Raw genomic sequence first — 21,473 nt, forward strand, 5'->3', positions numbered from 1 at the left:
AATGTTTTCCAGCTGAGGTCCACAAATCTCTGGGAGTCTGTGCCTAAATTCTCAGGAGTCCATGAGTTCTTACAAAAATGTATTTTTGGGATGCCTGAGTGGTTCAGTGTTTGAGCGTATGCCTTTGGCTCAGGGCGTGATCCTAGGGCCCTTAGGGGGAGCCCCTGCTTCTCCCTCTGCCTATGTTTCTGCCTCTCTCTGTGTCTCTGAATAAACAAATATTTTAAAAATATTTAATAAGTAAAGTATATATTTTAAATCCCTAAAAAATATAGTTTTACTTAGATAACAATCTAAACAGTTTTTGTGATTATTTCATTGACAACAAGGCAGATGTGTTCATATGATTTTAGCACATGTGTTTACGTATGTGAGAATTCTCAAAGGTTTTTTTCTTTGAAAGAAGACACAGGGGCACCTGTGTGGCTCAGTTGGTTGGGCATCTGACTCTTGGTTTCAGCTCAAATTGTAATTTCAGGGTCATGAGATCGAGCCCTGAACCCCGAGTCTAGCTCTGCACTCAGCAGAGATTGCTTGGGTTTCTCTCTTCTTCCTCTGCCCCTCCTGTTTGTGCTCTCTCTAAGATAAATAAATATATCTTAAAAAAAAAAAAAAAAAAAAAGAGGACCCAATACTATATGTAAGCTAAACATGAACAGAAAATTAGGAGGAAAAAAAGACCCATACATTACTCAAAGGTTAACAACCCCTGCTTTAAAGTTTTGGGGGTTGAAAACCAGCCCGTGTTCTCTAGGCGATTGTACTTAATCTATACTAACCCTCTCCCTCCCCAGCCGTAAAGTACACTTAGTCCCTCTCATGTGCAGCATTAATATGGACTCAGGCAGGCACCATTTGGTAGGACTGCCTACAATTCCAGGAGCAAGTAGGACTAGAAATACCAACATCTAGGCACATTTTGGACCTGATATCCAAGGTGAATCTTAAGTATCTGTGTGTACATCAAGTACCAGTCTTTCCCTCAATGACTCCTGTGGTTTTCCAGGTTCACGTGCTTGATTTGCCTGAACATTTTTCTCTACTGAGAACGGAGCCAGCCCTCTTGGTCAGGACCCCATCAGAGTCTGGTGAGAGCACAGATGAAAGCCATTCTAGTGCTGTTGTAGAGGTAGCATTTCTAGAACTTGGAGACCAGTTGGCTGTTAAAGAATAAGGACTTGCCTCAGCTGCCTGTCCTAGATGTTGGCTATGGTCTAATTCCAAACAAGAAGGTCAACTCAGAATCACCCCATAGCCACCTGTCTGCCTTTGAGCATCCCTGTTAGCTAGAAAATCTTGCTGCAGTGTCTTACCCACTAGATTGGCACTCTTTGGAAATAAACACTAGTCTGGTTCAAGCCTGCATTCACTGTCCTCTGGCTACTATATCTGATGACTGACCTATTAGCCTATGCTATTGATCCACAGGTGACAGTCTGGAGGGGGAAAAGGTGGAACGGGGACCAAACTTGATTGTAAGAGGAATAAGTCAATAAAATGTATAGAAAATCCTCTATTGGGAAGTGTAGTAAAATAAAACAGAAATGTAACTGAAAATTTAAAGGTTAGGAATCTATATGAATATGTTAAAGAATGCTGAGCCTGAGACCATCCTAAGTGGGTCCCATTGGTCTCTTAGGCAAAAGATCTCTTTACTATATATGTATAAATCTAGTCCTTTGATGCCAGCAAGCCTAATCTTATGTCTTACAGAGAGGTCCTAAACATCAACAGAATGGGCGTGTAAAATGTATCAGAATTTAGCTTCTAAACATGGGCTTCAATGAACAGCTGTTCTGCAGCCAGGTTTTCCAGCTGAGGCCTGCAAGAGAACTCCAGCCCTCCTCTTTTCTTGGCGGCACATCTGAACTGCTTGTTCTGACCCATTTCTTACACCATGTTCCAACCTCCTCACTTCTGGCCTCACTCCTGATTTCCTATTTCTGGCCTTGTCCTTGCTTTCAGATTTGACACCTGACACTGTTTTTCTGGCAAGAACCCTGGTTCCCAACTCACCTAGAAGCCCTAGTCACAGCTCTGGCACTCCTGTGCCCCTAAGTTTCCAATGGCTGGCTCCATTTTGTAGTAGGACAAAGGGAAAATTCAGGTCTTCAGAAAATATTGCTTTTCCCTCTTTTGAGGCAGAGTGACATTTTAGGGGTTTGGTCTGATGGGGATGGTAGAAAGATGAGTCATTTAGTGAAGGTGATTCATATGCTCAGTCACCTAAGTCCACATATCTGGGAGCCTCTCTGGCTTCCTCTCTCCTTTATTCTTTAACAGCCAACTGGTCTCCAAGTTCTAGAAGTGCTACCTCTACAACAGCACTAGAAACCAGCTCCTACTCTCTGTCTCCTCTTCTGATGCTTTATTTCTGACTCATATTTCTCACTCAATTATGTTAACTGCTCCCACTGCACCAAGTCTGGACTCCCCCACCCCCAAGCCATCACTGAAAGGTTGTCAGAGAGTTTCCCAAAATGCAAATCTGGGGAGCCAGGCTGACTGGGTTGGTGGAGCATGTAACTCTAGATTTCAGGGTTTTGGGTTTGAGCCCCACATTGGGTTGGGTGTAAGGACTACTTAAAAATAAAATCTTAAAAAAATGTTTTTATTTTTATTTTTTAAAAATGTTTTTAAAATGCAAAACAGATCAAGTCATTGCCCAGTTTAATATTTTTCAAGTCTCCTTATAGTTTTTATTGCTGAAATTCTTTGATCTTAACCTAACCTTCTCTGTGGTCTGCATTTGCCCAGCTCTGTCACTTGACTTTGTATCCCACTCCCAGGCATGGTGTACACCAGCTCCACAGAAGAACACACTCTGTATGGAGTACTTGCAGCTAATATTCTCTTTCCTTCAAGACTAGGATCATATAGGCAGCCAGTCTATAGCATCTTTCCTGACTCCTGCTTTGGAGTCCACAGTACCCTTTGTGGGCTGCCCTCATGTCATTAGTAAGTTTGTTTGCCTTCTCCACTAGATATAAACTGACTGAGGGCAAGGACTTGACTGTTCATTTTGAATTTCTATGACCTAGTATTTGAGATATACCATACACTCAAAAAAGGATTCTTTTCTTTTTTTAAGATTTTATTTATTTATTTTAGATAGAGGGAATGAGCAAGAGAGAGAGAGAGAGAGAGAGCATGAGTGGTGGGGGCAGTGACAGAGGGAGATGGAGAAGCAGACTCTCCACTAAGCAGGGAGCCCGATGCAAAGCTTGATTCCAGGACCTTGAGATCATGACCTGAGCCAAAGACAGACGCTTAACTGACTGAACCACCTAGAAGCCCCTCAAAAAAGTGGATTCTTAAATGAATGAATTAAATACATTTATTTCAAAGATAAATAACGAAACAAGCAAACTGAAACTTGGGTGCCTCTCATGAGCTCTCAGAACCTGTTCCTGATTTCCATGTGAACCCAGTACCATGGGGTACTATTGTTCTGTGAGTAACCTTGCTCACCAGTGCAGCACGTATATCAAACACTGAGAACATAGGCTTAGGGAGAGTGCAAAAAATAGGAAATCTCTGGCATTTAGGAACTGGGCAGATGAAACAGAGTGGCTAGAGGTGACTGACACAAAGTGGCCAAGGAAGGAAGGAGGTAGGAGAACAATTAGGACGCAGTGCTGTTTACAGAAGCCAGAGCAATTTCCAGACATAGGGAGAGTGGTCAACATTGACCAGAGCTGTGAGAAGGCCCAGTAAGATTGGGACTGAAAAGCATTCCCCTGGTTTTTACAAGTAGACAGTCACCAGTGATCCAGGCCAAGAGCAGTTCCAATGACTGAGGGAGCAGAGAGGGTGGCAAACCATATTGTCCTGCACTGGGAAATGAATAAGAGATTATGATGAGTATAGATAATACTGGATGATGAAGGAAGAGAGAGAAGTAAAGCAGTAGGAATGGGATGGGGGAGGGTTAAGTAGAGGTTTTTTTGGTTTTTTTTTGTTCTTATCATGAGAGAATCTTAACTCAAGACAAGAATGAAATAAAGAGGCAAATGAAAATTTCCCCTAATGCATGTTATGGGTATAGTAACTCGTGTGGCATAGGTCAGGATGACTGGTGACATGTCAATCATGGGGCTGTACATAGCGGATGCCCAGGTGGAGTCCTGGCAGCCAGATCTAGGAAACAGATCACTGGCACTGTCCTTTCCAAATTCTGGGAATTTATTTCACAGGAGAGGCAATGGCGTAAACAGCAATTTGATATTCAGAACTTGTTTCAGGCTAAGGACTAGAGACAGGAAGAGATAAGCAGGTTCACAGTAGGAAAGCAGTGAAATCATCTTCACTAATGGGATAAAAGGGAATGGCGTCAGGTGGCCAATTACTGAATGTTGGTTGTGAAAAAAGACCTTAAAGATAATGTAATGTAATCCAACATCTGTATTTTATTAAGAGAAGAATAAGGATCAGAGCATGGATATGCCTGCCCACTGTCACCTTGCTAGTCAAGAGGTAGAACCTGGGGCTGTCACAGAAAAGAGATTCCTAATTCTATTTCTGAGTTTAGCTCCAGGAGACATCATGGGATTCTCTAGGATGCCTTATAATCCAATTAATTTTAATATACTTTATTTTAAAGAAGGAATAGGACATCTAATCTATGACTTTAGAAATTCTTGAGGAAAAAGGTGCATTGTTACATTGGGCAATCATGTATAACATATTCCAGTTACAAAAAGGTCGAGAAATAATAGTTTACATTGGACGTGAGTCCAAGGGAGAGGTTATGTCTATTGAAGTTTTCAAGGATAGTAGCTACCTTGGTTGTTTAGGTGACTGATAACCATCTAATGCAAAAAAATACCACACAATTCCTCTCAGGTTCTATTCAATTATTTGAAATGAATTGTGGGATCACAGAGGATCAGTCCAGGAAACCACCTGCAAAATAAGAACATGGGAAGGATGTTGACAACTAGTGTAGGAATTAAATATGCTGCATGGCAGGGGTGTTGCTGGGTGGCTCAGTCAGTTGAGTGTCGGACTCTTGATCTCAGCTCAGGTCTTGATCTCAGGGTCATGAGTTCAAGCCTGGCACTGGGCTCCATGCTGGGCGTGGAGCCTACTTAAAAAAAAAAGTGAAAAAAAATTGCTGAATGGGGAAGATGGAGACTGATGGTGGGAGTGGTGTCTGATTATAATCACCTTCCCCACATGTTTCTATTACTTTATTTTTAATGTGTTTTTTTAATTGAGGTATAATGGATATATATATGATTATAATCTTAAGAGTACAGATTAGTGCTGAGGACAACTCTATTAGGATATGGATTCAGCTCTGTAATTTTGTAAAAGCTGATGAACGAAATGCAGGATTATGAAGATAATCTTGGTTGAATCCTTGAGATGTAGTGACTCATTCTTTGAAACAAATCCTTGTTTGACTCTGTAACCAAGATAGCTCCAGGGCCCGGAGGAGCAAGCTAAGTGCTTTGGCTCTACTCAGAACACCCCTCTCTCCTGCACTCCTACCCGAAATCAATTCCCTGGATCCTATCTTCTGGCTCATCCCATCCTATCCCTTCTGACTCCTTGGAGCACTGGGAGCTTGGATTCCTGCAAGTTTCTGCCTCTCTGAGTGCCTCTGGCCTTGGCATCTGACAGTCTCTGCCCTGACTTCTGCTTCTAAGGAATGCCTTTGCAGCTCCAACTGGAAGCTGAGGAGTTAAAAATGCCCACGTTGTCACCTACATTGTTCCTGCTCCCTACACATGCTTCTTCAGGGCGTGGGGGTGGGGGGTTGCTTAACAGGAGTGGAGAGAGACATTTATATTCTTCAGCTCAGCCAGGACCAATGATAGACGTTGCCTCTATGCTTTACCTTGTAGATGCAAGTCTTTCCTCTGAAAAATAGATTTCCAAAGTAAAGGAAGACATTGGATTGGAGGGTGAGAAGGAGGAGGGGATGGCAGAGAATGAGTACATCAGAGGTAGTGCTTTGTGAAAATACAGGAACTTCATTCTCTGTTAGGCAGAGGGAAGCTGAGATGTGGTGAGGGTCCCTATCCAAGGAGCCATACCCAAGGACCAAGAAAGAACTGTAGGTTGCTTCTGTGTCTCGCAATAAGTAATTGAGGTCAGAGCTAAGGCCCTATGACCTTGTATGCTGGATAAGGAGATGGCATACTTTGGGCTTCCATCACCTGGCAGGTTTGTAAGAAATAGATTCCTGATCCCCTACCACATGAAATCTAAGAAGATTATAATGGCATCTAGATATTTGTGTTTTAACAAATGCCCTGGGTAATTTTTCTGCACCTGGCTGGCAGATCCCTCCTGACATTTTACAAACCACCACTCTAGTTAGTCTGTTCGGATGGAGAGTGGCCATATTGCATAGGCTAAAGTGGAAAGGAGAGATCCTGTGGCCCTGTGTGCACCTTGGTATGGTGAATTAATCACTCAGTTTCTTCATCTGTAAAATAGGAATAGGATTGAGAGTTAAACAGGTTAATAAATTTAAAGCATAGAGTAGTGCCAGACACAGAGTGGGGATATGCCAGCTATTATTATTCAAGCTGCTGATAACATTACACTAAAAGGGAAAAAGGAAGTGGCAAGAGAGAGGAAATGGCTTGGAAGAGAATGCTTCATCTCACAGAACCGCCTTGCCTGTGCGTGGGCTACCATTCCTCAGGCAGTCACGCCATGCAGGGTGGGGCCTCTGATACTCTGGGGTTTTCTATCTGCTCTTCTGCTGCTTCTTCACCAGCCTGCCTTTTACTCACTCATGACTCAGTTCAGGTCACGTAGAACAGCCATTGTCTTCAGGAAGACTTGCCCCAAATTTCAGGTGTAGCCAAGTGTCTCTTTTGAGCTCTACGTGTGCACTTCCCCTTGTGCTCTATCTCTGCTCTTACTGTGGCACGATGAAAATCTATGTCCTGATCTCCTCACTAGGCTGGGAACATGAGGCATGAGTCTGTTGTGCTTACCAGGCTTGCCCCTGCTCTCAGCACAGGCCCGGTGTAGAGTAGTGCCTGCCTCCACTGGGAAAGACCAGGACACTCTCTTTACCACAGCTGGTCTTACACAAGCCTTCTAGTGCCTGAGTTGCACCCCCAGGGCTGGCTCTTAGTGAAGATATATATTGACTCTGAACTTGGTGGTCAAAAAAAGACTAATAGCCAACAAGGAAACCTAGATCCGAGGTTCCCTAGGAATGAACCTAGATTCAGGTTCATTCTGAAGAGCTAAGATGGAAGCCAAAGAACTCCTGTAATAAGACTAATTTAAAAAAAAATCGGAGATCTAAGAGATTCATGAACTTGGTTTCTACAACCCCCTTTAAAAAAAAAAAAAGGGGGATCCTTAGGTGGCGCAGTGGTTTGGTGCCTGCCTTTGGCCCAGGGCACGATCCTGGAGACCCGGGATCAAATCCCACATCGGGCTCCCGGTGCATGGAGCCTGCTTCTCTCTCTGTCTGTGTCTCTGCCTCTCTCTCTCTCTCTGTGACTATCATAAATTAAAAAAAAAAAAAAACTTGGGATGCCTGGGTAGCTCAGTGGTCTGCCTTTGGCTCAGGTCGTGATCCCGGGGACCCAGATTGAGTCCCACATAGGGCTCCCTGCATGGGGCCTGCTTCTCCCTCTGCCTAGTCTCTGCATGTCTCTCTGTGTCTCTCATGAATAAATAAATAAAATCTTAAAAAACAAAAAACCTGCCAGGGGCCAGAGTGGCTCAGATGGTTAAGTGTAGGCTTTCCGCTCAGGTCATGATCTTGAGGTCCTGGGATTGAGCTCTGTATCGGGCTCCCTGCTCAGTGGGGAGTCTGCTTCTCCCTCTCACTCTGCAGCTCCCCCTGCTTGTGTTCCCTTGCTCTCTCTCTCAAATAAATTAAAAAAACAAAATAAAACAAAAACCACTTGTCAGTCTCCATACTAGGCACTTCAGGTTCCCAATTTCGCCAACACAAAAGGCCTGTGAGCTGAGTATCAGCATGATCTGTAGCTGTAAAGCCATGATTTCTAACACACATCTGTCAGTTGCCCCAGCACCTGGCACTATAAATGAAGTAATGGAAGATCTCAGGTCTTATCCTAGAGATGAACAGGGTCACGTAAGACAGCACTGAGAGTTTTTCTAGAAAGAGATGTTCACAACTAAACTATCTGGCCTCTCTTTATCTTGGTGTATTTTCCAAATATGCTTAATTCCTTTTCTTCAGGATATGATTGGGATCCCATTCCCATTCCTCACGGTGAGTACCAAGGAGAAGCTGTTCAGGGTTGGGATGATTCCCAACAGGATAGTCAGGACTTTTACTGTTCTAAAGTATAGGGTCTGTGATGTTCTTCATTGCCTGGGGCAAAATCTTGGGTGCCCAAGCCCAGAAAATCTTTACTTGCTGGGCTTATTGAGCCCAGCTGATTCTAAGAATACTTGAATACTTTCTTTCTTTTTAAGTTCCTTTTTTTTTTTTTTTAAAGATTTTATTTATTTATTCATAGAGACACAGAGAGAGAGGAGAGAGAGAGGCAGAGGCACAGGCAGAGGGAGAATCAGGCTCCATGCAGGGAGCCTGACGTGGGACTCGATCCAGGGTCCCCAGGATCAAACCCCGGGCTGCAGGTGGCGCAAACTGTTGTGTCACCTGGGGCTGCCCTCTTTCTTTTTTCTTAAGTTTTTATTTAAGGAGGCTCCCTGGGTGGCTCAGCGGTTTAGCGCCTGCCTTTGGCCCAGGGCGTGATCCTGGAGTCCCGGGATTGAGTCCTGCATCAGGCTCCCTGCATGAAGCCTGCTTCTCCCTCTGCCTGTGTCTCTGCCTCTCTCTCTCTCTCTCTCTCTCTCTCTCTCTCTCTGTGTGTCTCTCATGAATAAATAAATACAATCTTTTTTAAAAATAAAGTTTTTATTTAAATAATCTCTACATCCAACATGGGACTTGAGCTCACAACTCTGAGATCAAGAGTTGCACGCTGTTCCGACCGAGCCAACCAGGCACCCCAAGAATACTTTGTTTATTCTTGATCCTACTTAGCTTATAGGGACTAAAAGTCCACTGTGGGTAGTCTAGAGCATCTGTGAAGTCATCTTGATGACATCTGAGGGAGCTGCCAGCCCTAAGTCATCTGTCCCACTCACCTCTAATCAGAACTTGCTCACTACGTGCTCTTTTGCATCCTCTAGCCCATATATGAACAAGGCCTAAAGAGCACCCCTGAGGTAACCCACAGTTACCTTACCATTCAATAGTACTCCCTAAGTGTTACTCCTGTGTTAGACTGTTCTCTTTATTCCTAGGTGTTCTTCAAATTCTCTCTGTTACGTCATAATGATACAGTGTCACTTCCCCCTCTCACACAGGGGAAAAATAAAGAATACCACAACTGTGCAGCAGCTTGGCTAATTCCTCAGGAAGGCCTTTTTCTTTCTAAAAGGACTATCTCAGAAGTACTATATCAAATGACCTGAAACAATATAAAACCAAGTATGTCTGTTTGTTCACATTGTCACATGAAACTAGCCAGACAGATTTTCATCAGTTTTGGCAAGTATATTTGGGATTTCTGGTGTGACTTAAAATGGAGATTGGGTGGCATACACAGGATTCCTTTTGAAAGCATTCCAGGAGAGACATCTCAAAGAGATAGGCAGTTAACTTTTAGAGAAGCTGATCTGCTTCATGTATTATATTAAGACACTATTGGGGAGATGCCTGGGTGGCTCAGTAGGTTAACCGTCTGCCTTCCTCTCATGTCATGATCTCAGGGTCCTGGGATTGAGCCCCACATCGGGCTCCCTGCTTAGTGGGGAGTCTGCTTCTCCTTCTCTCTCTGCCCCTCCCCACTGCTCCTGCTCTTTCTCTCTCTCTCAAATAAATAAATAAAATCTTAAAAAAAAAAAAAAAAGACACTGTGGGCAGAAAAATGAAGAGTGGTTTTAAGTAAGAGTCCCAAAATGAACATCCCAAGAGGCAGAATCATACTACAGGCACTAATATATAACTGAATAAGCTTCTTATTCTATGTATTACTCCAGAGAGAGCAGCAGTAGGGATTCATTTATTTTATGATAGTTAATGATTCTTCTAGCAAGGCTGGGGAATACTTTTACTAGTTAAATTATGATACAGGAATAGTATGGAATAGTATGCAATATTAAGAAACAAACTATGTTTGTGTTGGTATGTAAACATATTTTTGTAAAGTATTGAAGGTATGGAAATTTACACATCAAATAGATCATAGTTTCTCAGAGGAGAAAAGTAGATGAGGAGAGAATGGAGGGAGACATTGATGCTTTCACTTGATATATTTTTGTACTTTTTTTAAAATAGTGAGTATATGTTACTGTTTTGTTTTTTAAGATTTTATTTATTTATTTGTGAGAGACACAGAGATGTAGAGACACAGGCAGAGGGAGAAGCAGGCTCCCTGCAGGGAGCCCTATGTGGGACTTGATCCCAGATCCTCAGGATCACACCCTAAGCCAAAGGCAGACACTAGGGCAGCCCCAGTGGCTCAGCAGTTTAGCCCCCCCTTCAGTCCAGGGCCTGATGCTGGAGACCGGGATGGAGTCCCTGAGCCAGGCTCCCTGCATGGAGCCTGCTTCTCCCGCTGCCTGTGTTTCTGCCTCTCTCTCGCAGTATCTCTCATGAATAAATAAATAAAATCTTTTAAAAAAGGCAGATGCTCAACTGCTGAGCCATACAGGCGTCCCTATTTTTTTTTTTTAATTTTTAAAAAAGATTTTATTTATTTATTCATGAGACACACACACACACACATACACACACACAGGGAGAGAGGCAGAGACACAGGTAGAGGGAGAGGCAGGCTCCATGCAGGGAACCCGACGTGGGACTTGATCCTAGGTCGTCAGGTCAGGCCCTGTGCCGAAGGTGTCACTAAACCACTGAGCCACCCAGGCTGCCCCCTACTACTATTTTAATAACACCTTTTTTGAGGGGTGCCTTGATGGTTCAGTCGGTTAAGGGTCCTACTATTGATTTCAGCTCAGGTCATGATCTCAGGGTCATGAAATCAAGCTCCATGCTAGAGTGGAGCCTGCTGGAGATTCTCTCCCTCTCCCTTAGCCCTGCCACTCCTCCCGGACCTACTTGTGCTTTCTTGCTGTCTTTAAACAATAAAATTTAAGCAAAATTTAAAAATTATAGCTTTATCAAGTTGTAAGTCACCTACCATATAATTCACTCATTTAAAGTATACAATTCATTTTTAAAAAGTATACTGAATTGTACACCTATCACAGAAATAAACATTTTCATCAGTTCAAAAATAAACCCCATTATGAGTTGCTCCCCATTTCCCTCTACTTCCAGTCCTCTGGTTACTACTCATCAGCTTTCTATTTCTATGGATTTGCCAATTCTAGACATTTAAAACAAACAGAATCATGTGGCTTTTTGTACCTGGCTTTTTTCCCATCAAGCATAATGTTTTCTAGGTTCATTCAGGCTGTACCATAAATAAATATTTCACTCTTTTTTGTGGCTGAATAATACTCCATTGTATGGCTATCCTGCATTTTGTCTACCCATTCACCAGCAGATGGACACTGGGATGTTTCTACCTTTGGACTACTGTGAATTGTGCTGTTATGAACACTCATGTATACCTTTTTTCCTGTGTCTAAGTTTTTGCTTGAATATCTGTTTTCAATTATTTTAGGCATGGAGTCTGACATGGGGCTCAATCTCATGACCACGAGATCATGACCTGAGCCAAAACCAAATATTGGTAGCTCAACTGACTGCACCATTGAGGTATGCCAGCTCTTATGTCTTTTTGAGATAATTTTTGTGTAAGGTATGAGAAAGGAGTCCAACTTTGTTTTTTGGCATGTAGATACCCAGTTGTCCCATAAACATTTGTTAAAAGGAGTATTCTTTCCCTGTTTCAGTGTCTTGGATCCATTGTTGAAAATCAATGGACTCTATGTGGGAAGGCAGCATGTATTATTAAAAGAAAGAAGAGGGGCATCTGGGTGGCTCAGCTAGTTAAGCATCTGCCTTTAGCTCAGGTCATGACCTCAGGGTTCTGGGATTGATCCCATGTTGGGCTCCCTACTCTGCAAGGGGTCTGCCTCTCCTTCTGCCCCTCCCCCTTTAATCCACCTCCAGCTTGTGCTCACTCTCTCTCAAAGAAAGAAAGAATAAAGGAAAGAAAGAAGGAAAGAGAAAAAGAGAATCTGAAAAGAGTAAAGTCTATAAATCCTTCAACTACAGAAATGGCCATTTAAGCTATATCTCAGCCTTAGGAACTAGGTCTAACTAGCTATGACAGTTTTACCAAACTAGCAGACATAGCACCACATCATCTTAGATTGCAACACATATAGGCAGCCGCAATTTTTCTTATCCCAAGGGCTCTCTAGAATATCCCACAAATGACTAAGAATCATTTCTTGGAACTTGGTGCTATGAGGAAATAATCTAAAAGACTGACCTAATAACCTTTCTTCTGGTCATTATTTGTCCATAAGACTTTCATTGCAGAGAATTAAAATTTTTGGTTCCTAGTAAAATTTTCGTAGATGCTATAGACTGAATATTTTTTAAAAGGTTTTATTTATTTATTCATGAGAGACAGAGAGAGAAAGAGAGCCAGAGACATAGGCAGAGGGAGAAACAGGCTCCATGGAGGGAGCCCGATGTGGGACTCTATCCTGGGATCCTGGGATCATGATCTGAGCCAAAGGCAGACACCCAACTGGTGAGCCTCCCAGGCATCCCTAGACTGAATATCTGTGTTCCCTCAAAATTTGTATGTTGACACCTAACACCTATTCCCCCCAATGTAATGGTGTTTGGAGATGGGGCCTTTGGGAGGGGATTAGGTCATGAGGGATTGGTGCCCTTATAAAAGAGACCCCAAAGAGCTCCCTTGCCCCGTCTGCCATGAGAGGACACAATGAGAAGACAGCATCTATGAACAAGAAAGTTAATCCTCACCAGATTCTAAATCTGCTGGTGCCTTGACTGTGGACTCTCCAACCTCCAGAACTAGAAGAAATAAAGTCCCCTTGTTTATAAACCACCCAGTTTATGGTATTTTTATTGTATCAGTCCAAATGGACTATGACAGTAGAGGTAAGGGTGAGCTGGCTAAAGTTATTTTGGTTAATTATGGCAAGTCTACTATTTTTTTTTTTTTTGCAAAGTTTTTTTTTAACATTTTATTTTATTTTTAAAGATTTTATTTGGGCAGCCCCAGTGGGTCAGCGGTTTAGCGCCGCCTTCAGCCCAGGGCATGATCCTGGAGACCCTGGATCGAGTCCCACGTTGGGCTCCCTGCATGGAGCCTGCTTCTCCCTCTGCCTGTGTCTCTGCCTCTCTCTCTCTCTCTCTCTCTGCATCTCTCATGAATAAATAAATAAAATCTTAAAAAAAAAAAGCTTGAGTTAAAAAAAATCCTTTAAGATTTTATTTATTTAAAAAATAAAGATTTTATTTATTTAAGATTTTATTTATTTATTCATGAGAGACGCAGAGAGAGAGGCAGAGACACAAGGCAGAGGGAGAAGCAGTCTTCAGGCAGGGAGCCCGATGCGGACTCGATCCCAGGACTGCAGGATCACACCTTGGGCTGAAGGCGGCGCTAAATCGCTGAGCCACCCAGGCTGTCCATTTTGCAAAGTTTTTTGAGCTATAGTAAAGTTTATTGAATGATAGTACAGAGCTCCCAAAGAGGGAGGAGATCTGAGAAGTTTGCCCAAGGAAGCTCTACTTTTGAGTTTCCTTATTCATCTTTCCAATGAGAGGTCTTTAGCTTATCACAATGGACATATTCTACTGGAGATGTGTTTTTTTTTTTTTTTAATTTTTTTATTTATTTATGATAGTCACAGAGAGAGAGAGAGAGAGGCAGAGACATAGGCAGAGGGAGAAGCAGGCTCCATGTACCGGGAGCCTGACGTGGGATTCCATCCCGGGTCTCCAGGATCGTGCCCTGGGCCAAAGGCAGGCACCAACCCGCTGCGCCACCCAGGGATCCCTGGAGATGTGTTATTAACTGTAAAGTACTTAGTAAAATTTTGGAAAGCACTTAAAAATATCTGGCATATTGCTGAATTATGCACATAAGCCTCCATTTATAGAATATTGTTCTTCTGTAATATCTAAACTTATCTTGCTCTTCTCCTGGAGAAAATCTTGGAACTCTAGTCAGCAACTTTTGGCAAAATGACCATTTCATTTAGTCATTTTACATACAAGAAATGAGAAGCTCTGAGAGAGGAAATTATTTACAAAGGATACAGTTGGTTTGTAGTAGAGCTATAACCTGAACCCACACTTCAAGACTCCTGGACCAGAGTTCTTTCCATAATATTGCACTTCTCTCATTTTCTTCTCTGGTCTTGATGAATTTCCTCATATTCATCCTTCCTTTGACTGCCAGTTGTAATCTGTCTAAAATGGAAATATGGCCTTCTAAGTTATGGTGCTCATGACATTCTCACTTCACTCTCTTCTCTCAAACTCAACTGTTTCTTTTAACTATAGTTGAAATCAACAAAAACAGAAAGAAAAGTTACATAGCAACAACTTCGAACAAACAGGAAAACCACCGTATCAGAAAACCACACACCATGAAACATAACCTGCCATAATACTGTGAAATTGGCCCCAGAAAGAGGGAGCATATAGCAGGCCAGCATATACTGTGCATTGGACTTTCAATAGGACTTGAAAATCCCTCAGAATCAAGCTCACCATCCTTAGAGGCATCCAGTGATCTTTGATTAGCACCATGAGAACTAGAGATAATAATGGTCAGGGAGAAACAGACTTGGAAGGAGAATCATATTGATAAATTATTTCTAGTGCTTACATCAAAGCTCCTTGCTCTAGAAGAGTACCAAGAAGTGAATAAGAGAATACATAAGAAAAACTCCAGGTGCCTCCATAGTAAAGGAAAGACAAGGTTTAAAGAGTTACTGTGGACAATAAGAGTCAGCAGAAGGTTCAGATGGTCCCAGCTCAATACCTGAACCCTCCTCTGCCTCTCCAAAACTATTCTCCTGTAGTTACTGGCCCTATTCAAACATAGGAAACAACCTCAAAACAACCAATGGGGGATATCCCCTATGCATGACAACTTTAAAAACAATAGAAAGAAAGAAGGAAGGAGAAAAGAATATAAGCAAAAAGCAGCTGAAAAACCTATATAATTCCAAAATATCTTCCAGGGTCTCAAAGAATTACCAGCAAATTACCAGCAGCATGATATTTAAAAAAAAAAGCAAGTAAAGAAGAGTTTTAAGGGCTTAAAGAAGAGTTTTAAGGGTTTCAAGAAGAGGTTTATACATAACAAGTGGAAGTTAGTGTAGCTTGGCAAATAGGCAGGGAAAAAATAAATATACACCTATCCAAAATAAAGTGAGAGATATGATGGAAATGTTGAAGAGACCTCAAAATTTCAAAGTTGAAAGGGACATTGACATACAGATCAGAGATGCTAGTAACAGAAAACAAAGAAGATCCAACATACATATAATTAGTGTTTCTGAAGAAAAGACAAAGCAAATGGAACAGAAAGAGAAAATGGAATCTATAGATTAAAAGGCCTACTTACTATACCCTAGGAAAACTTAATTTAGAACATTCAACACAAAAACAACACGATATGGAGCACCTGGGTAGCTCAGTTGGTTAAGCATCTGACTCTTGATTTTGGCTCAGGTCATGATCTTGGGGTTGTGGGGTTGAGCCTCACGTTGGGCTCCATGCTAGACATGTTTGGGATTCTCTTCCTCTGCCCCTTCTCCCACTCACTTGTGTGTGCATGCCCTCTCTCTCTAAAATGAATAAATAAAAAAATATTTTTAAAAATTAAAAAATATAACATGGTGAAGTTCCGGAACTATAAGGATAAAGAAAATCGCTTGTTATCCAGGTAGAAGAAAATGGTCTATAAGGGGAAAAGAAATCAGGTTGATAGTAGACATTTCCACAATACTCACTGCCAGAAAACAGCGAAACAATGTCCACAGAGCAAAAGGAAGTACAATTTGGTAATTTTGTAGCCATGCAAGGTGTCCTTTCTGTATAAAGACAATAGATCGTCTTAAATATACAAAAATAGCACCTATGTACTGCTCTTCTAATTTTTTTAAAGATTTTATTTGAGAGAGAGAGAGTGCATGGTGGGGAGGGGGAGAGAGAAAGAGAAAAGCAGACTCCCTGCTGAGCAGGAAGCCCCATGGGGGTCGGATCCCAGCACTCAGAGATCATGACCTGGGCTAAAGGCAGATGCTTACCCCACCCAGGTGCCTTGCACTGCTCTTCTAAAATACATTGGTAGATTAATCAAGTCAGACAAACCATAATAAAACAGATTGATTGGACTAACACAAGATTAAGATGAAACAACTACAGGAATATTGATTTTTGAAGAGAATGTGTCATAAGCCTTGATAAGGTGAAAATACAATATCATGGGAACTTGGGGAGAAAGGTTTCTGAGAAAAAGTCCAAATACACTCACTTCCTTCAAGCAGTTAGTAGAAGTAGATAATTCGAAACATGGGTTAAAAATACCACAACCACCACTGATAAAACCTCAAAACATTTCACTATCTTTTCTTCTTAATTTGGACAGATATTTTTCGGAATTAATCCACTGTAATTGAATTAGATGGAACATTTATCTGAAGTTCACTGCAAGTTAAAGTTTTTCAATTTTACTTCCATTTTGTTTCAAGTAACATTCAATGTTATGGCATCTATGGAATTATTTCCATTTTTCTAAAATTATAATATGTATTCATCTATCTATCTACCTATCTATTTATAAATATGCATTGAAAGACGGCTAACACTAATATTGACAATGGCTATTTCCACGTTAAGAGCATTTGGATAATTTTTACTTCCTTTTATTTTTTATAAGTATGTATTATTAAAAGTTAATTATTAAAAATACATATATACAGGGATGCCTGGGTGGCTCAGCAGTTGAGCGTCTGCCTTTGGCTTGGGGTGTGATCTTGGGGTCAGGGAATCGAGTCCTTTGTCCAGCTCCCTGCAGGGAGACTGCCTCTCCTTCTGCCTGTGTCTCTGCCTCTCTCTCTGTGTCTTTCATGAATAAATAAAATTTAAAAAAAAATATAAAAATATATATGTACAGAAATCTGACCATCTTGCTACTTTGTTCAATGTCTCTCTTTTTAAAGATTTAATTTTAATTTTTTTAAAAAAGATTTTATTTATTTACTCAACTGCAGAGCCCAGGTGTCCCTATACTGCTTTTTAAAACTTGATATTGTGTTATAAACATCCTCCTGGGTAACTAAGTATGCATTAGAAAATCATGGTTTAATGCTCTGGACCATAGCTATGTAATTGATCATACACTGCTACATTTAGGTTGTTACCTATTTTTAAATTTTATTTTCTTTACTTGAAAGAGAGAGCAACAGAGAGAGAAGTGAGGGGGGTGGTAGGGGAGAAGCATACTTCCCACTAAGAAGGGAGTCTGACCAGGACTTGATTCCAGGACCCTGAGATCATGACCTGAGCCGAAGGCAGACGCTTAACCAAATGAGCCACCCAGGCGCCCCAGTTGCTACCAATTTATTGCTCTTATAAATAGTGCTGTAATAAATACCACAATGCACAGTCATCTTGAATCTTATTTTTTTTTTTAAGTTTATTTATGTAATCTCTATACCCAACATGGGACTCAAACTTATGACCTCTAGATCAAGAGTTGCAGGCTCCTCTGACTGAGCCAGCCAGGTGTCCTACCTTGAATCCTATTTTTATGGGATATTTATTTGCAGCCTCTTCCAAGGAGTAGTAGTAGACACAAATGCAGGCTTTGTTAAGGCTGGCCCTCTCTGGTCCCACTTTACTGCTTCTGTACAGCTTCCCCCAGTCATGTTATTTAAGGCCCCGCCTCCCTTCAGTTCCTAGAATAATCTGCCTTTGAAGCAGTACTGAAGCAGCTTTCAGTTTTCACATAATAGCTCCATATCAACTAGGTCTACTTTAGTCTCCATCTCTGGTTTCTTTTCTAGGAAACATTGTTGTCCTTTGCGCCTTCTGGGAGGATGGGAGCCCTGACTTGCTCTTGCCAACTGGGACTGGAATTGTGCCCTTGAGCCTCAGCCCGGTCACTTCTTTGTGTATTTGGAGAAAAGGACTGCAGGAGGCTTTATTTTAATCTCTTATAGTGAGAGGATGCTTGGTCAGATCTACTTTGGCAGCCAAACATATGGCCTGTTTTTGTTTTTGTTTTTGTAGGGGAAAGGCTCTTACTGGGTCTCAAGAGGAGAGGACGTTTAATTACCTATATGACCCCAACAGTCTCAGACTTTGCTTTGTGGCTTCTCTTTCACTGTATGATTTGTATGGATTTATTGGAAAACACAAAGACTTCCAGGAACTGCTAGCAAGCCAGACTCATTTATGTTTCCTAGTAGGTACTGGATTCTATTTCCCTGTTCAGCTAAAATTAGTCTGTAAAAGTCTTGGGCTTGTTAATGCCAAACTGATGTTCAGACAAGCCCTGGGAGAAATGAGATTTTTATTGTGCTGGAACCTTAGGACAAATGGAGCCAAATCTACAGAATGGCAAAATAAAGAGCCATAGAGAAGTCCTTTCAGACCAAAGCACTCATTTAGAACTCTCTAGAAAGTTAAAAATAACTACACAAGTCAGGAATCCAGACTGTTTTATTTAATTAAAGGAAGTGAAAACAGTTTCAGTTAAGTTTCAGAGTCACCACTGCTGGGTAAATGAAGAAAAAGTGAGGAAAGGGGGGTTGGGATGTACAGGCATTACTCAGGTTCTTCGAAACCAGGCATTTACATGCTAGCCACAGGAAGAAAGCTTATGGAATTAAGTGGAGTCATTCATTTATTCGACAAACATATATTGAGCGACTACTGTGAGGGTTATAATAGAGGTTGAGGATACAAGAAGAAAAAAATAACAGGGGCTATGGGATAAGGCAAAAAAATTAGTGTGTATACTAGAATATAATGGGACAATGAGACCAACAAAAGTGCCTACGGGGATCCCTGGGTGGCGCAGCGGTTTAGCGCCTGCCTTTGGCCCAGGGCGCGATCCTGGAGACCTGGGATCGAATCCCATGTCGGGCTCCCGGTGCATGGAGCCTGCTTCTCCCTCTGCCTATGTCTCTGCCCCCGCCCCCTCTTTGTGTGACTATCATAAATAAATAAAAATATTAAAAAAAAAAAAAAGTGCCTACGAAAATCTGGGCAAATCGGGATGGTGCCACAGAGTCTAAGGTAACCCTTGAGCTGAAGTCTGAAAAGGAATAGGAATTTGCTAGAGGGACCAGGCAAGGGGTTAGGCAAGAAGCCTGCTAGAGGGAGGGGCTAGCACACGCAAAGGTTTGGATGCATAAGGCTCCGTACATTTGAGGCCCTGCTTAAATATGAGACTGGACATAGATGGGGATACTGGGTAGTCCTATCTATTTTTGTCATGGGAATAGATGGGATGTAAGCAGGAGCAGACGCTGGATGATGAGGCCGATCTGGGAGCTAGAGATCAGACCACGGAAAGCTTTGAGACCTTGCAAGTCTTGCTGAATAATGCTTTGGGCGCCAAAGCATTTTGATGGGCATGGGTTAGAAGTGGGGGGATCTGCTTTGTTTTATTCCATCATGATCAGGCCTCTCTTAAATCCCCACCCTTTCTTTGTATTCTAATACACAGCACTTTGAAGCCATGTATCTGACTTTCTTCCCACTCACCCTCTAGAATGAGGCCCAGGAGAAGACCACAGTGTTTATAAAAAGGTGTAAAAGCATTGTTATACTTTCAAGGAACTCTACTGTATGCTTTGAATTTATCAAATCAAATCTTATCACAATGTACACAGAATTACTCTAATTTTTAGCATCTACTTCTATGGATAGAAGTTGAGTAGAAAGGGAAGAATATTTTATTAGGTATGTGGGGTAGTTTTTATCTATTTATTTATTTTTAAAGATTTTACTTATTTATTCATGAGACACAGAGAGAGAGGCAGAGACACAGGCAGAGGGAGAAGCAGGTTCCCTGTGGGGAGCCCCATGCAGGACTCAATCCCAGGATCCTCAGGATCACAACCTGAGCCAAAGGCAGACGTTCAACCACTGAGCCACCCAGGTGACCCAGGTATGTGGGATGGTCTTTAAAAAATATTTATATATAATTTAGAAATATAGGCTTCCCAAAAATATAGAGAATTCTGTAGAATTATAAAGTGAATGTATCCCTCTTACCTGCCCCAAATAAGTACCAGTTACTATTAATTAACAAGTCTGGTACATATCTTTTTTTTTTTTTTTTTTTTTTTAAGATTTACTTATTTATTTTAGAGTCCATGAGGAATGGGGCAGAGGGAAAGGGAGAGAGAATCCTAAGCAGGTTCAACACCCAGTGTGACCTGGGGCTTGATCCCAAAACCCTGAGATCGTGACCTGGGCCAAAATCCAGAGCTGGGTTGCCTAACCAACTGAGTCACCTAGGGACCCTTGCATGTGTTTTTTTTGTTGTTGTTGTTGTTTTGAAATATAAACAAAATAATTCTATGGACTCTTCCAATAAAGTAAGAAGTACAAGACCAACAAAAGACTAAATCTGCTAAATCTGCAGGTTGCATTTTCCAATCACATACAATTCCTAAGTACCCCTGAGATGGTCTCTAACTTCCACTGTAGGCCTGAACTTCAGCAATATGCACAGTAAGACTGTTTTCTTTCTTTCTTTTTTTTTTTTTTTTGATTTTTATTTATTTATGATAGTCACACAGAGAGAGAGAGAGGCAGAGACACAGGCAGAGGCAGAAGCAGGCTCCATGCACCGGGAGCCCGACGTGGGATTCGATCCCGGGTCTCCAGGATCGCGCCCTGGGCCAAAGGCAGGCGCCAAACCGCTGCACCACCCAGGGATCCCAAGACTGTTTTCTAAAAAAGCAGCAGTGACTGTCAGCCAACACCTATTAGTTAGCGCCTAAACCTTAACTGTTCTTCTCTTTCTTCAACATCTAGCATGGTGCCTTGCTCATTCTAGGCATTTAATATGTATCTTTCCAATATACACTTTAATATTATATGACTCAATAAATTAGAATACTTATGAAGGTATTAAAAACTGGGTAAAGTTATCAAAAGTATCCATTTAGTTGCCTAATGACTGAGATGATGCCTTCTTTTCTTGACAACTGAGTATTTTTGCCTCTGTAAGTGATTAGGTAAGTGGTTTACTTGGGTGAGCTCTTCTGGCTAAATGCTTCCCTGAAATCAAGCAAGGAGGTTCAGAACAATGGAAGAAGGAACAGACCACACACAATGCCAACCAAATGTACTCTTAAATACCCACTGGTCACAAACGGGTGACCTACTTTCCTGCAGAAAGGCAGGAATCAATCCTGTCTTCCTTTCTGGTTTTGAGTCCTACCAGTGCCATCTCTCTAAGCTTTAGTTTCTTTGTCTGAAACAAATAAAGGATAATAAAACCTATCTT

The 21,473-nt window shown here is 41.7% G+C and overlaps 1 protein-coding gene and 1 long non-coding RNA gene across 7 annotated transcripts in view; one reads left to right on the forward strand and one right to left on the reverse strand.

Moving 5' to 3' along the window:
• The window catches only part of PIGL (phosphatidylinositol glycan anchor biosynthesis class L), an 85,597-nt gene that overhangs the window by 39,326 nt on the left and 24,798 nt on the right, over positions 1-21,473 (reverse strand). The gene's annotated exons all lie outside the window — the stretch shown is intronic.
• LOC111095905 overlaps positions 9,328-21,473 on the forward strand; it is a 36,513-nt gene continuing 24,367 nt past the window's right edge. For 2 of the 4 annotated variants that reach the window (XR_005359579.1, XR_005359581.1), the window contains exons 1-2: positions 9,328-9,454; positions 18,236-18,414. This is a non-coding gene — a long non-coding RNA (uncharacterized LOC111095905). The remainder of the gene's footprint in view (positions 9,455-18,235; positions 18,415-21,473) is intronic. The other 2 variants (XR_005359580.1, XR_005359578.1) reach the window with 1 other exon arrangement.

This window comes from Canis lupus, chromosome 5 (genome assembly GCF_011100685.1).
Source record: "Canis lupus familiaris isolate Mischka breed German Shepherd chromosome 5, alternate assembly UU_Cfam_GSD_1.0, whole genome shotgun sequence".
Taxonomy (NCBI): Eukaryota; Metazoa; Chordata; class Mammalia; order Carnivora; family Canidae; genus Canis; species Canis lupus.